The following is a 12,107-nucleotide window of genomic DNA, read 5'->3' as shown; positions in this document are numbered from 1 at the left end:
AGAGGGCTCTAAGACTATGACCGTGGGACGTGATTATCGTGGAGAACAGAAAGCACCCAGCAAACATCTTCCTACTTGACATGGAGCCTGATTTTAAAGATGCTCAGAGCACAGGGCCCTGCCCTGTTTGATGTCACATGACTGGGCGAGCTAGACGCCCAGTCCTGATTGACACAGTGAAGACCTGCCACCCCCCTGCACCCTGAGAAGGCCTCGTCTGTGAGCGGGGACACAGGGCTGGACGGACCACACCCCTCGCGGAACATGGAGTCCAGAAGCCCTGAATGACCAGCACTAATGTGGCAGACCCTGTGAGACGGGGCTCTCCTGGGACCATCCACCCCATTGTCTGGTCGCTGACCACGTCCAGCTGCCTGGGCCACATCCGCTCAGCTAGTTTTATGCCCACCGGTCACACCAGCTCTGATTCAGAAAACAAGAGCCGGGAAAGAGCAGGCATTCCTACAACCAGACATCACAACACGGTGAGCAGGCCACCCTCATTTAGTCCCCCAGCACGTGGCCTGAACCACTGGCCGACCAGCCACGGCTTCCTGTCACTCTGCCGGCATGCGCCCCGCTGGGAAAGCACGGGATGACCTGGGGTGTTTCCAGCAGGTAAAGTCCGCAGCACTGACATTTTTTTTTTTTAAGATTTTATTTATTTGACAGAGAGAGACACAGTGAGAGAGGGAACACAAGCAGGGGGCAGAGGCAGAGGGAGAAGCAGGCTTCCCGTGGAGCAGGGAGCCCGATGCGGGGCTCGATCCCAGGACCCCGGGATCATGACCTGAGCTTAACTGAGCCACCCAGGGGCCCCTGCAGCACTGACATAGTCTTTCAAGTGCGTCACAGTTCCACCCCACAGGGAAAGCCACGATCCTTATGTGGAATTGTGCACCACCAGCCTCCTGATGTCACATGCGGCACTGAGCGGAATGCAGAGGGCTGGCACCCGACGGACGGATGGACCCGTTTCAGGTACTTTTCCTTCATGCACTGCTTCTTCAGGTAGAGTTTTTTAACATTCACTCGAATGTGAATTTGCGTATCATGCTGTCAAACATCGAGACAGGTTCTGAGACCCCTTTCCGCGGCAGGAAGGCATTCCTTTGTGAGCGAGAACTTGCTGAGACCGCCTCCCTCCAGGCCATGTGGGCAACGGTGCAGGAGAGTGAGTGCGGGGCTGTCAGCCGTGACCTGCCGGGGCCAGTGGCCATGCTGAGGGCTCGCCTCCCATCTGGGCTTTCCTGCACCTTGACTTTCTAGAATCTGCTCCTGATTTCTAATGTGACGTAATCACGCACACAAGACAGGAGCCCAGAGGAAGAGCTGGGACGCAGGTGAGGAGAGTGACGACAGAAGGCCACAGTTCAGCCCGCAATCCAGGCCTCACACCTGCTCCACCCTCAGCTGGAAGCGGTTTCCTGTCCCGTCCATCTGTTAAATTCCTCCTCAGGGCTCGAGCCCACTCTGCAGAAACAGTTCTGCCCACCCCGGCCCATCGCTGGAGGCAAGACTGGCGCCTGCTCTCCAAGTCGCTCGTGTGGCTCCTTCAAGCACTGAGACCCCCGAAACCCCGCACACACTTGACCTCGGAGCCTGGACCCTGCGGGCGGATGCCCCCTCCACATGGTGTTGGGGCTGTGGTCCTCCAGTCCTCTCTCTGCATGGAGCCTCCTACCCAATCCTTGGGAATGGCTACCTCCAGCTGCCCCGGCTTTGGGAAGCTGCATCCCACCTCCGGAGGACTCTGAATAAAGCATGTAGACTCCAGCCCTCACGGGGCTCCCTGTGTGCCTTTTCCTTGGGATGACCATGTCCCCTCCTCGGTTGAGGGCCCATCCTCTGAAGGGCTGGGCTGTCAGGATGGTGACCACCTCCCTGGTCACAAGGTCTTGCGAATGATTCTTTTTGGCTCTTCAAGAAAAGCGAGACCACACCTGACTTCAGCCCGTCACCTCCAACCCTCCTGCAACACAGACAGGTGCCAAGTTACGTCACCCCGTAAGAAGTCTCTCCTTGGTCTCTCTCATGACCCCAGAGCCTCCAACAGACCGGCGTGGACATGTCCCTCCACCGCCGTCTGTTCCGTCCCAGGCTCCCAGTCAGGAAGGAGCAATCACGCTCCCAAGAAGGACTCTCACAAACGTGAGGACAGCTCACAGAAAGTCCCTCTTGTGAACACACTTTGGATGTGTGGCCCCACGACTAGCTGGTGTTGGGCCAATTCTGTCCTTTGCTGACAGGGCAGTTCACCGGCTCTCAGGAAGTGGAGCAGGGCAGAAACGGGGCAAAGGTGTCTTGGGGACACAGGCTTCAGATGCTTTGGCTCTGCACAGGCCTGGGGCCTACGGGCCATTCTGTCCCTGGTCCCTCAAACATGCCCACTCTGACCCCTTCCTAATGGCCTTGCCACTCTCCTGTCAGACTCACGTGCCCGTGGCAGAGCCTGTGTTGGCTCAGGGGAGATGCTGGGGGAGCCTCTTGGCCGGCCGGCCGATGTACCCCCCAGACAGCTGGCCTTACTCGAGCTCGGCTGCCTCAGCAGGGCGACAGCAACAGGCTGTCCCAGCTCTGCTGTGACCCGGCAGGGCGCACTGTGCAAATTCCCCTGGATGCTCCACACGCCCTGGCCAAACCACCCAGGAACTCCAGTCCCTCCTGCTGCAACTCCTCATGGAAAGATGAGCTTTCTCCGCCCACCCCAAGAGCTAGGATGGAGAATAAATACACGCACAAGACTAAATGGTTCAGTTCGGTGAATGACATTCAGGATTTGGAAAACTGGCTCTCATGAGGCCCTTTGTGGCAAATCTGGTGGGCACAAAACCGGCTGATAGAGGAAATGTTCACATACTCCATCATCTTGCCCCATTCTGAACTGTGCGGCGCCAAAGGATTCTTTTGTTTAAAAATAAGTTTTGTTTTTAAAAAAACTTTTTTTTTTAAGATTTCATTTATTTATTTGAGAGAGAGAGAACACCAGCAGAAGGAGGGGCAGAGGGAGAGGGAGAAGCAGGCTCTCTGCTGAGCAGGGAGCCCGATGCGGGGCTCGATCCCAGGACCCCGAGATCATGACCTGAGCCGAAGGCAGATGCTTCACCAACTGAGCCACCCAGGCGCCCCTAAAAATAAGTTTTCTGAGACATGAAAGTCATGTTCTGAAGTCACAGAGCCTGAGGAATGATGCTCAGCTTCTGGCTTCAGGAAGACAAAGTCATCTCCTGGTTCTGTTTTCCACAAGGAAATGGTCTGGTGGAGAGAAGGACCTCAGCATTTTCTTCTGAGAAGGATCTTCAGGTTCCATGGTGCAGGATGATAATCCGAGGGTCTAGCGTGGGTTGCAGAGCACGCCACCTGGAAGGTCACAGCCTAGCTGCCTGAGACAAGTCCCAGCAGGACCAATAAGGCACAGGTGAGACTCCACTCCCCTGCTCACACCTGGGCCAGCGGAGCTCCTTCTTGGGTGCACGCACCTGCACGGACCCTCACTGAACTACCAGAGTTGCTGCTAAAGGTTCTCCTCAGCAAAGGGGGCTGAGCCATGGTCAGCACAACTCATGACAAAACACCTCCCTTCCCAGGGATTATTATTGCAGGAACTTCCTACTCACACAATTAAAAAGGCTTCCACTACAATTAAAATGAACAGACTACACATCCTTCAAATAGTCGAAGGATACTCAGCCTCGTTATTTCAAAGCATCGAGAAGCAGAAAGAGCAGAGGATGGATTTTTTGCATGTTTGTATCAGTGGTGTTTGAAATGATGTGCCGAGGTTGTCCAGTGGCAGAAAGAGCAGAGGCATGTGCCTCCCTGCTCAAATGGTCTCCTGGCTACAGACTTCCAGATTATCACTTTGATGCTACTGACTACAGACCTCAGAGGGCGTTGAGCCCTGAATTAAGGTCACCAGCGCTTTGCATTTCCATGGATCTCAACCCACTGAATTTAACATCAAGAGAAGAGGAGCACTGTATGTCCCCGAGGGGGTTTTCAGGTTAACTGTCGTAGAATTAGCCATGGCACCAAGGAGTCACCTAGGAGAACGTGGCTATATCCGGTCAATCCCCAAACCCCTCCGCATTTCTCAATCGTGAAGATCACAGGACTCAGGTCTTGAGGAAGACTTTGTGGGGTGTCTACCACACACCTGGAGTGCTGGCAGAAAACACTTGCAGGAATCGGGCCACTGGAGAAGGCTCTGAGGTCAGGGGTTGCAGGATGCCCCTGACTTCCAGGGTCACCAGCTGCCCTGCCTGACACTGACGTGTGCCCGAGAGGTCAAGTATGCAACTCCCGAGTTTTGTAACCAGGAAACCAAAACGGCAACCATCCCCCTTCATTTTCTAAGGGAACCCCACATTCTCTCCTTCCATTCCAAGAAGCAGAGTTTGAAATGTACACATGCACCCTTAACAGGCCTGGAGGCATCCCCGAGGCACTGGAAGGTGAATGACCCCACTGAGTATCAGAGTAGCCACAAAGACAGCTGGAAAATTCTCCAGAAATTCTGAGCCTGGGCACATGTAAACCATGATGTTTTGGAGCTAGGAGCATCATCCCACAGAGTCTGTGCATGACAATGTGCCGAATGAAGGCTAGATCAATCCAGTGCAGAGTCCAAGGGCATAATACAGAACATAACCAGTGACCAAGGGGACCACACCTCGTGGCCGTCAGCTCCACCTCCTTGGATGACATCAGACCATTTTCTTCAGGGACCATCAATGTCTACCCTAGTAGTCTCCTCCCCTTGTCTCTTCCTGAAGTTTCTGTAGCTTTGCTTCACTATGGAACGTCATTCATGTGGACAAGAAAACACTGATATGTGGAATATGTACAACATGTTTCTAATACTTGACTACATTATAACAGCAAGATTTAGAATTACATCTGGCAAATCATAGGTGAACAAGGGACTCCATAATGTCCAAACACCAAAACATAAGCAACAACCAACACCCTCTGAAATAAAAATTTAAAAAATCTATCATTTATCCAGATTTCTAGCGTAACACTGAAGAACGAGATATTCAAACACAGTTAATGACAGATTACTAAGCTCAGTGTTTTTTTTTAAATTAAGGTATAAAACATAAAACATTCTATTAATTTCAAATGTAAAACAATGATTCAATATTTGTACATACTGCAAAATTATCACTACACAAGAAAAGTTAAGAACTTTAAAGATTTACTCTCTTGGCAACTTTCAAATGTGCACTACACTATCACTGTATATGGTCACCATGCTATACATTACATCCCCCTGACTTTTTATTCTATTTATAACTGGTAGTCTGTACATGTCCATCTTCGTCAGCCATTTCATCCACCCCACAACCACCACCATTGGCAACCACCAATCTGTTCTCTGTGAGTTTTGTTTGTTCATTTGTTTTGTTTTTTATTTTTTTTTTAAGATTTTATTTATCTATTTGAGAGAGAGAGAACGAGAGATAGAGAGCATGAGAGGGAAGAGGGTCAGAGGGAGAAGCAGACTCCCTGCTGAGCAGGGAGCCCGATGTGGGACTCGATCCCAGGACTCCAGGATCATGACCTGAGCTGAAGGCAGTCGCTTAACCAACTGAGCCACCCAGGCGCCCCTTGTTTTGTTTTTTAGATCCCATATTTAAGAGAAATCATATGGTGTTTGTCTTTCTCTGACTTACTTCACTTAGCATATCAAGGTCCCTCCATGTCACTGCAAATGGCAAGGTTTCATTCTTTTTTATGGCTGAGTAATGTATGTATACACTATCTTTTCTTTTTCCATTCATCCACTGATGGACATTTAGGTTGTTTCCATATCTTGACTACTGTAAATAATACTGCAATGAACATAGAGGTGTATATATTTGTTTGAATTAGGGTTTTCTATTTTGTTTAGAAAAATACCTAGTGTAATCAATGGCTGGATTGTATGGTAGTTCTATTTTTAATTTTTTGAGGAAACTTCATACTGTTTTCCACAGTGGCTGCACCAGTTTGCGTTCCCACCAACGGTGCACAAGGGTTCCCTCTTCTCTGCATCCTTGCTAATACTTGCTATTTCTTGTCTTTTTAATATTAGCCATTTTAAAAGGTATGAAGTGATAGCTCATTGTGGTTTTTTTTATAAAGGTTTTATTTATTTATTTGACAGAGAGAGAGAGAGAGAGAGTGAGCACAAGCAGGGGGAACGGCAGGCAGAGGGAGAGGGAGAAGCAGGCTTCCCGCGGAGCAGGGAGTCCGATGTGGTGCTTGATCCCAGGACCCTGGGATCATGACCTGAGCCCAAGGCAGATGCTTAACTGAGTGAGCCACCCAGGCGCCCCCTCACTGTGATTTTAATTTACATTTCCATGATGATTAGTGATGTTGAGCATCTTTGTACCTATTGGTCATCTGTGTGTCTCCTTTGGAAAAATGTCTATTCAGATATTTTACCTATTTTTTAATTGGATTGTATCTTTTGCTATTGAGTGGTATGAATTTTACATATATTTTGGATATTATCCCTTATCAGATACACAGTTTGCAAGCATCTTCTCCCATTCAGTAGGAATGGAATCTTGCCTTTTCATTGTGGTGACGGTTTTCTTTGCTGTGCAGAAGCTTTTTAGTTTGATGTCGTCCCACGTGTTTGTTTTTGCTTCTGTTGCCTTTGCCTTTGGCGTCAGATCCAAAAGATCATCACCAAGACTGACGTCAAGGAGCTTACTTGGAGCCTATGTTTTCTTCTAGGAGCTTACAGTTTCAGGTCTTACATTCAAGTCTTTAATCCATTTTGAGTTAATTTTTGTGTTCTGGGTAAGATAGGGGTCTGGTTTCATTCTTTTGCATGTGGCTGTCCAATTTCCCCAATATCATTTATTAAAGAGACTGTTCTTTTCCCATTGTGTATTCTTGGATCTTTTGTCCTAAATTAATTGGCAATATATGTGTAGGTTTATTTCTGGGCTATTATATTCTACTCATCTGTGTGTCTGTTTTATGACAATACCACACTGTTTTAATTACTATATGTAATGTAGTTTGAAACCAGGGAGCCAGGTGTCCCCAGCTTTGTTCTTCTTACTCAACATTGCCTTGGCTACTTGGGGTCTTCTGTGGTTCCATATAAATTTTTGGAATGTTTGCTTTATTTCTGTGAACAGTGCCCTTGGAATTTTAATAGGGATTGCACTGAATCTATAGATTGCTTTGGGTAATATGGACATTTTAACAACATTATTTCTCCCAATCCATAAGCATGGAATATCTTTCCATTTAGTTGTGTCTTTGTCAATTTCTTTCATCAATGTCTTATGATTTTCAGAGTATAGGTCTTTCATCTCTTTAGTTAAATTTATTCCTAGGTATTTTATTTTATTTCTTTTTTGGATATAAGTATTAATGGGATTGTTTTCTTAATTTCTCTGATTGTTCATTGTTATTGTATAGAAATGCAATCAATTTTATATGTTTATTTTTTGCCCTACAACTTTACTCAATTCACTGAATAATTTGAATAGTTTTTTGTAGAGGCTTTAGGGTTTTCTAAATATAAAATATCATCCTCAAATATAGTTTTACCTCTTCCTTAACAATTTGGATGCCATTTACATCTTTTTTTTCAAGATTTTATTTATTTATTTGACACAGAGAGACACAGCGAGAGAGGAAACACAAGCAGGAGTGGGAAAGGGAGAAGCAGGCTTCCTGCTGAGCAGAGAGCCTGATGCGGGGCTCGATCCCAGGATTCTGGGACCGTGACCTGGGCCGAAGGCAGACACTTAACAACTGAGCCATCCAGGTGTCCCTACATCTTTTTCTTGCCTTAATGCTCTGGCTAGGACTTCCAATACTATGTTGAAGAGAAGTGACAAGAAGAAAAATTTTCAGCTTTTCACAAATGAGTAAAAGGTTAGCTGTAGGCTTGTCCTATATGGCCTTTATTATTTTGAAGTATATTCCCTCTAGGCTCACTCTGCTAAGTTTTTTTTTTTAATCAAAAACGAATGTTGACAAATAGACATTTCTCTGAGGAAGACACACATATGGCCAATAGACACATGAAAAGATGCTCAACATCACTTATCATCAGGGAAATGCAAATCAAAACTATAATGAGATATCACTTCACACTTGTCTGAACGGCTAAAATAAAATACACAAGAAACAACAAGTGTTGGCAAGGATGTGGAGAAAGGGAAACCCTCTTGTACTATGGGTAGGAATGCAAAGTGGTGCAGCCACACTGGAAAACAGTGTGGAGGTTCCTCCAAAAATTAAAAATAGAGCTACCCTACCATCCAGCAATTGCACTAGTAGATATTTACCCAAAGAATACAAAAATGCTAATTTAAAGGGATACATGCACACTGATGTTTAAAGCAGCATCATCTGCAAAAGCCAAATTATGAAAACAGCCCAGGTATCCATCAAATGATGAACGGATAAATAAGACATGGTGTATATATACAATGGAATATTACTCAGCCATCAAAAAGAATGAAATCTTGTCATTTGCTATGACATGGATGGAGCTAGAGAGTATTATGCTAAGTGAAATAAGTCAGAGAAAGACAAATACCATCTGATTTCAATCATACGTGGAATTTAAGAAACAAATGACCAAATGGGGGTAAGAGGCAAACCAAGAAATGGACTCTTTCAACTCTAGAGAACAAACTGATGGTCACCAGAGTGGAGGGGGCTGGGGGTACAGTTGAGACGGGGATGGGGATGAAGGAGCGCACTTGCTGGGATGAGCACCAGGTGTTGTATGGAACTGTTGAATCACTACATTGTACACCTGAAAGTAATATAACTGCATGTTAACTAGCCGGAATTTAAATAAAAACATAAAAAAAAATTTGAAAGTTGCCAATGCTTTTTCTGCATCTATGATCATATGACTAACCTTCATTTTGTTGATGTAGTGTATCACATTGACTGATTCGTGAGTGTTGGCCCATCCATGCATTCCTGAAATATATTCCACTAAATAATGGAATATGATCCTTTTAATGTATTATTGAACTCTGCTAATATTTTGTTGAGGGTTTTTGCATCTATGCTCATCAGGGATATTGGCCTGTAATTTACTTATGGCATTCTTGTCTGGTATTGGTATCAGGGTAATGCTGCCCTGTAAGATGAGTTTGGAAGCTTCCCTTCCTCTCAGTGTTTTGGAAGAGATGGAGAAGGGGAGGTATTAAATCTGTCTGAATGTTTGGTGGAATTCACAGGGAAGACATCTTGTCCTGGACTCCTGTTTGCTGGAGGTTTCTGATCAGAGTCAATCTCCTCACTACTAACCGGTATTCAGATATTCTACTTCTTCATGATTCAGCCTTGGAAAGTGAATGTATATAGGGACTAGGGTTCAATTTGTTGGCATATAGTTGTTCATAGTAGTCTCTTATAACCCTTTGTCTTTCTGTGGTGTCGGCTATAACTTCTGTTTCATTTCTGATTATATTTGACTCCTGTTCTCTTGTTTTCTGGCTGAGTCCAGCTATAGGTGGATCAATCTTGTTTATCTTTTGAAAGAACCAACTTCTTAGTGTCATTAATTTTTCCCCCCTATATTCTTTATAGTATCTATTTCATTTATTCCCACAATGATCTTTGTTCCTTCCTTCTACTAACTCTGGGCTTCATTTGCTCTTTTTCCTTGAGGTTTAAAATTAGATTATCAGAGATTTTTATCATGGACTAACATAGGCCTGTATCACTGTGACCTTCCTTCTTAGAACCACTTCTGCTGAATTTAGATTTTATATGTTCTGTTTTTGTTTAAATTGATCTCAAGCTGTTTTTTTCCTTTTTCTTTAATTTCCTCACTGACTCACTGGTTGTTCAGTAGCATGTCGTTTAATCTCCACATATTTGTGAATTTTCCAGTTTTCTTCATGTAATGGATTTCTAGTTTCATACTGCTGTGGGTCAGAAAAGATGCTTGATATGATTTCACTCTTCTTAAATTTACTGAGACTTGCTTTGTGGCCTCACATGTGATCTATCCTGGAGGACATTCCAAATGCCCTTGAGAAGAATGCATATTCTGTTGCTTACGGATGGAATGTTCTACATAAATTAAGTCCATTGGTGTAAGTGGGGTATCAAAGTCCCCTACTACTGCTGTATTGCATTTCTCTCTTTAGGTCTATTAATATTTGCTTTATATATTTAGGTGCTCCTATGCTGGGTACATAAATGTTTTTACAAACGTTATGTCTTCTTTGTGGACTGATCCCTTTATCATTATGTAATCCCCTTCTTTGTCTCTTATTAACAGTCTTTGTTGTAAAGTCTATTTTGTCTGATGTAACTACAGCTATTCCTCTTTCTTCTCATTTCCACTTCCACGGAATCTCTCTACATCCCTTCACTTTCAGCCTCTGTGTGTTCTTACATCTAAAGTGAGCCTCTTGGAGGCAGCATATAGATTGCTCTTGTTTTTTTCCCATTGACTCACTCTTGGTCTCTTGGTTAGAGAAGTTAGTCCTTCTACATTTGGATTAAGTATTGATAAGTAGATACTTATTGCCATTTTGTTAATTGTTTTCTGGCTTTTTTCAGTTGGGCCTCTCTTTGTCCTTTGTGATGTGATGACTTCCTTTACTGTTACACTTAGACTCCTTTCCCTTTATATTTTGTGTCTCTACTGGGGGTGTTCACTTTTTGGTCACCATAAGGTTCACATACAACAGCCTATATACACACGCACGCATATATTTAATTGTGTGTGTGTGTGTGTGTGTGTGTGTATCTCAGTCTATTTTAATTTGATAGCAACTTAAGTTTGAACATACTTGAGTTTACCTGTCCTCCCCATATTTAATGTTTTGATATTACACTTACATCTTTTTACTTTGTGTATCCCTTAACTAAGTATTGTGGTTTTCATGATTTTTACTACTTTTGTCTTTTTAACCTTCATTCTAGTTTTAGTTTTATTAAGTAATTAATCCATTACCTTTACTCTACATTGACCTTTACCAGTAAGATTTATACTCTCATTTATTTCCTTGTTACTAATCAATGCCCTCTCTCTTCAGCTTAAAGAAGTTCCTTAACATTTTTCATAGGGCCTGTTTAGTGGTGACGAACTCCTTCAGGTTTTGCTTGTCTGGAAAACCATCCTCCTTCAATTCTGATTGACAGCCTTGCTGGGCAGAGTAGCCTTGGTTGTAGGTTTTCTTTTCAGGACTTTGAATGTATCCTGCTGCTCTCTTCTGGCCCGCAAGGTTTCTGCTGAAAAATCTGTTGAGAGTCTTAGTAGTTTCCTTGTATGTAACAAACTGTTTTTCTCCTGCTGTTTTTATGATTCTCTCATTAATGTTTGACACTTTAATTATAATGTGTCTTGCTGTGAATTTTTTGGATTCATCTTACTGTCAGCTCTCCAGGCTCCCTGGACCCGGATATCTGTTTCTTTCCCTAAGTTAGGGATGTCTCTGCTATTATTTCTTCAATTACATTTTCTGCCCCTTTCTCTCTTTCCCCTCCTTCTGAGACTCCCTAATGTGAACGCTGTTCCACTTGATGTTGTTCCTCAAGCTATCTTAACTTAAAATAAATTGTTTTTGTTTCTTTTTGCTGCTCTGTGTGAGGTATACTGTCCTGTCTTCTTGAGAGCTGATGCTTTCTTCTGCTTCATCTATGGGAACTTTCCAGGGCATTCTTCATTTCAGTTATGTTATTCTTAAGTTCTGTGACTTCTGTCTGGTATTCCCTTCTGTTTGCCATCTCCTTGTTGAAGTTCTCACTGTGTTCATCCGTTCTCTGGAGTTCAGTGAGTGTCTTTATGACCATGACTTTGAACTACTTATCAGGTAAATTACTTAGTTCCATTTCATTAAGGTTTTATCTTGTTCTTTTTTCTGGAACAAAGTCCTCTGTGTCTTCGTTTTGTTTGACTCTCCGTATTAAGTCAGCAGCCACCTCTCCCAGTCTGGAAGGAGTGGCCTGTGCAAGCGATGAATCTTCTCATGCACCCTTGCCCTTGGATGTCTCTTGAACTTTTCTGATTGTCTAAGCAGCCAGATTTAGTCCTGGTATGTTCCCATTGCTGAGGCTGTGCCAAGACCTGTCCATGTTCCAAAGGGAGGAATCCTGTTGAGCACCCA

General features: G+C 44.3%; 1 protein-coding gene across 5 annotated transcripts in view; it reads right to left on the bottom strand.

The window, feature by feature from the left end:
- The window catches only part of DIP2C (disco interacting protein 2 homolog C), a 403,031-nt gene that overhangs the window by 102,100 nt on the left and 288,824 nt on the right, over positions 1-12,107 (bottom strand). The window lies entirely within an intron of this gene.

Source organism: Zalophus californianus, chromosome 9, assembly GCF_009762305.2.
Source record: "Zalophus californianus isolate mZalCal1 chromosome 9, mZalCal1.pri.v2, whole genome shotgun sequence".
Lineage (NCBI taxonomy): Eukaryota > Metazoa > Chordata > Mammalia > Carnivora > Otariidae > Zalophus > Zalophus californianus.
This window is presented reverse-complemented; position numbering and strand designations above follow the sequence as displayed.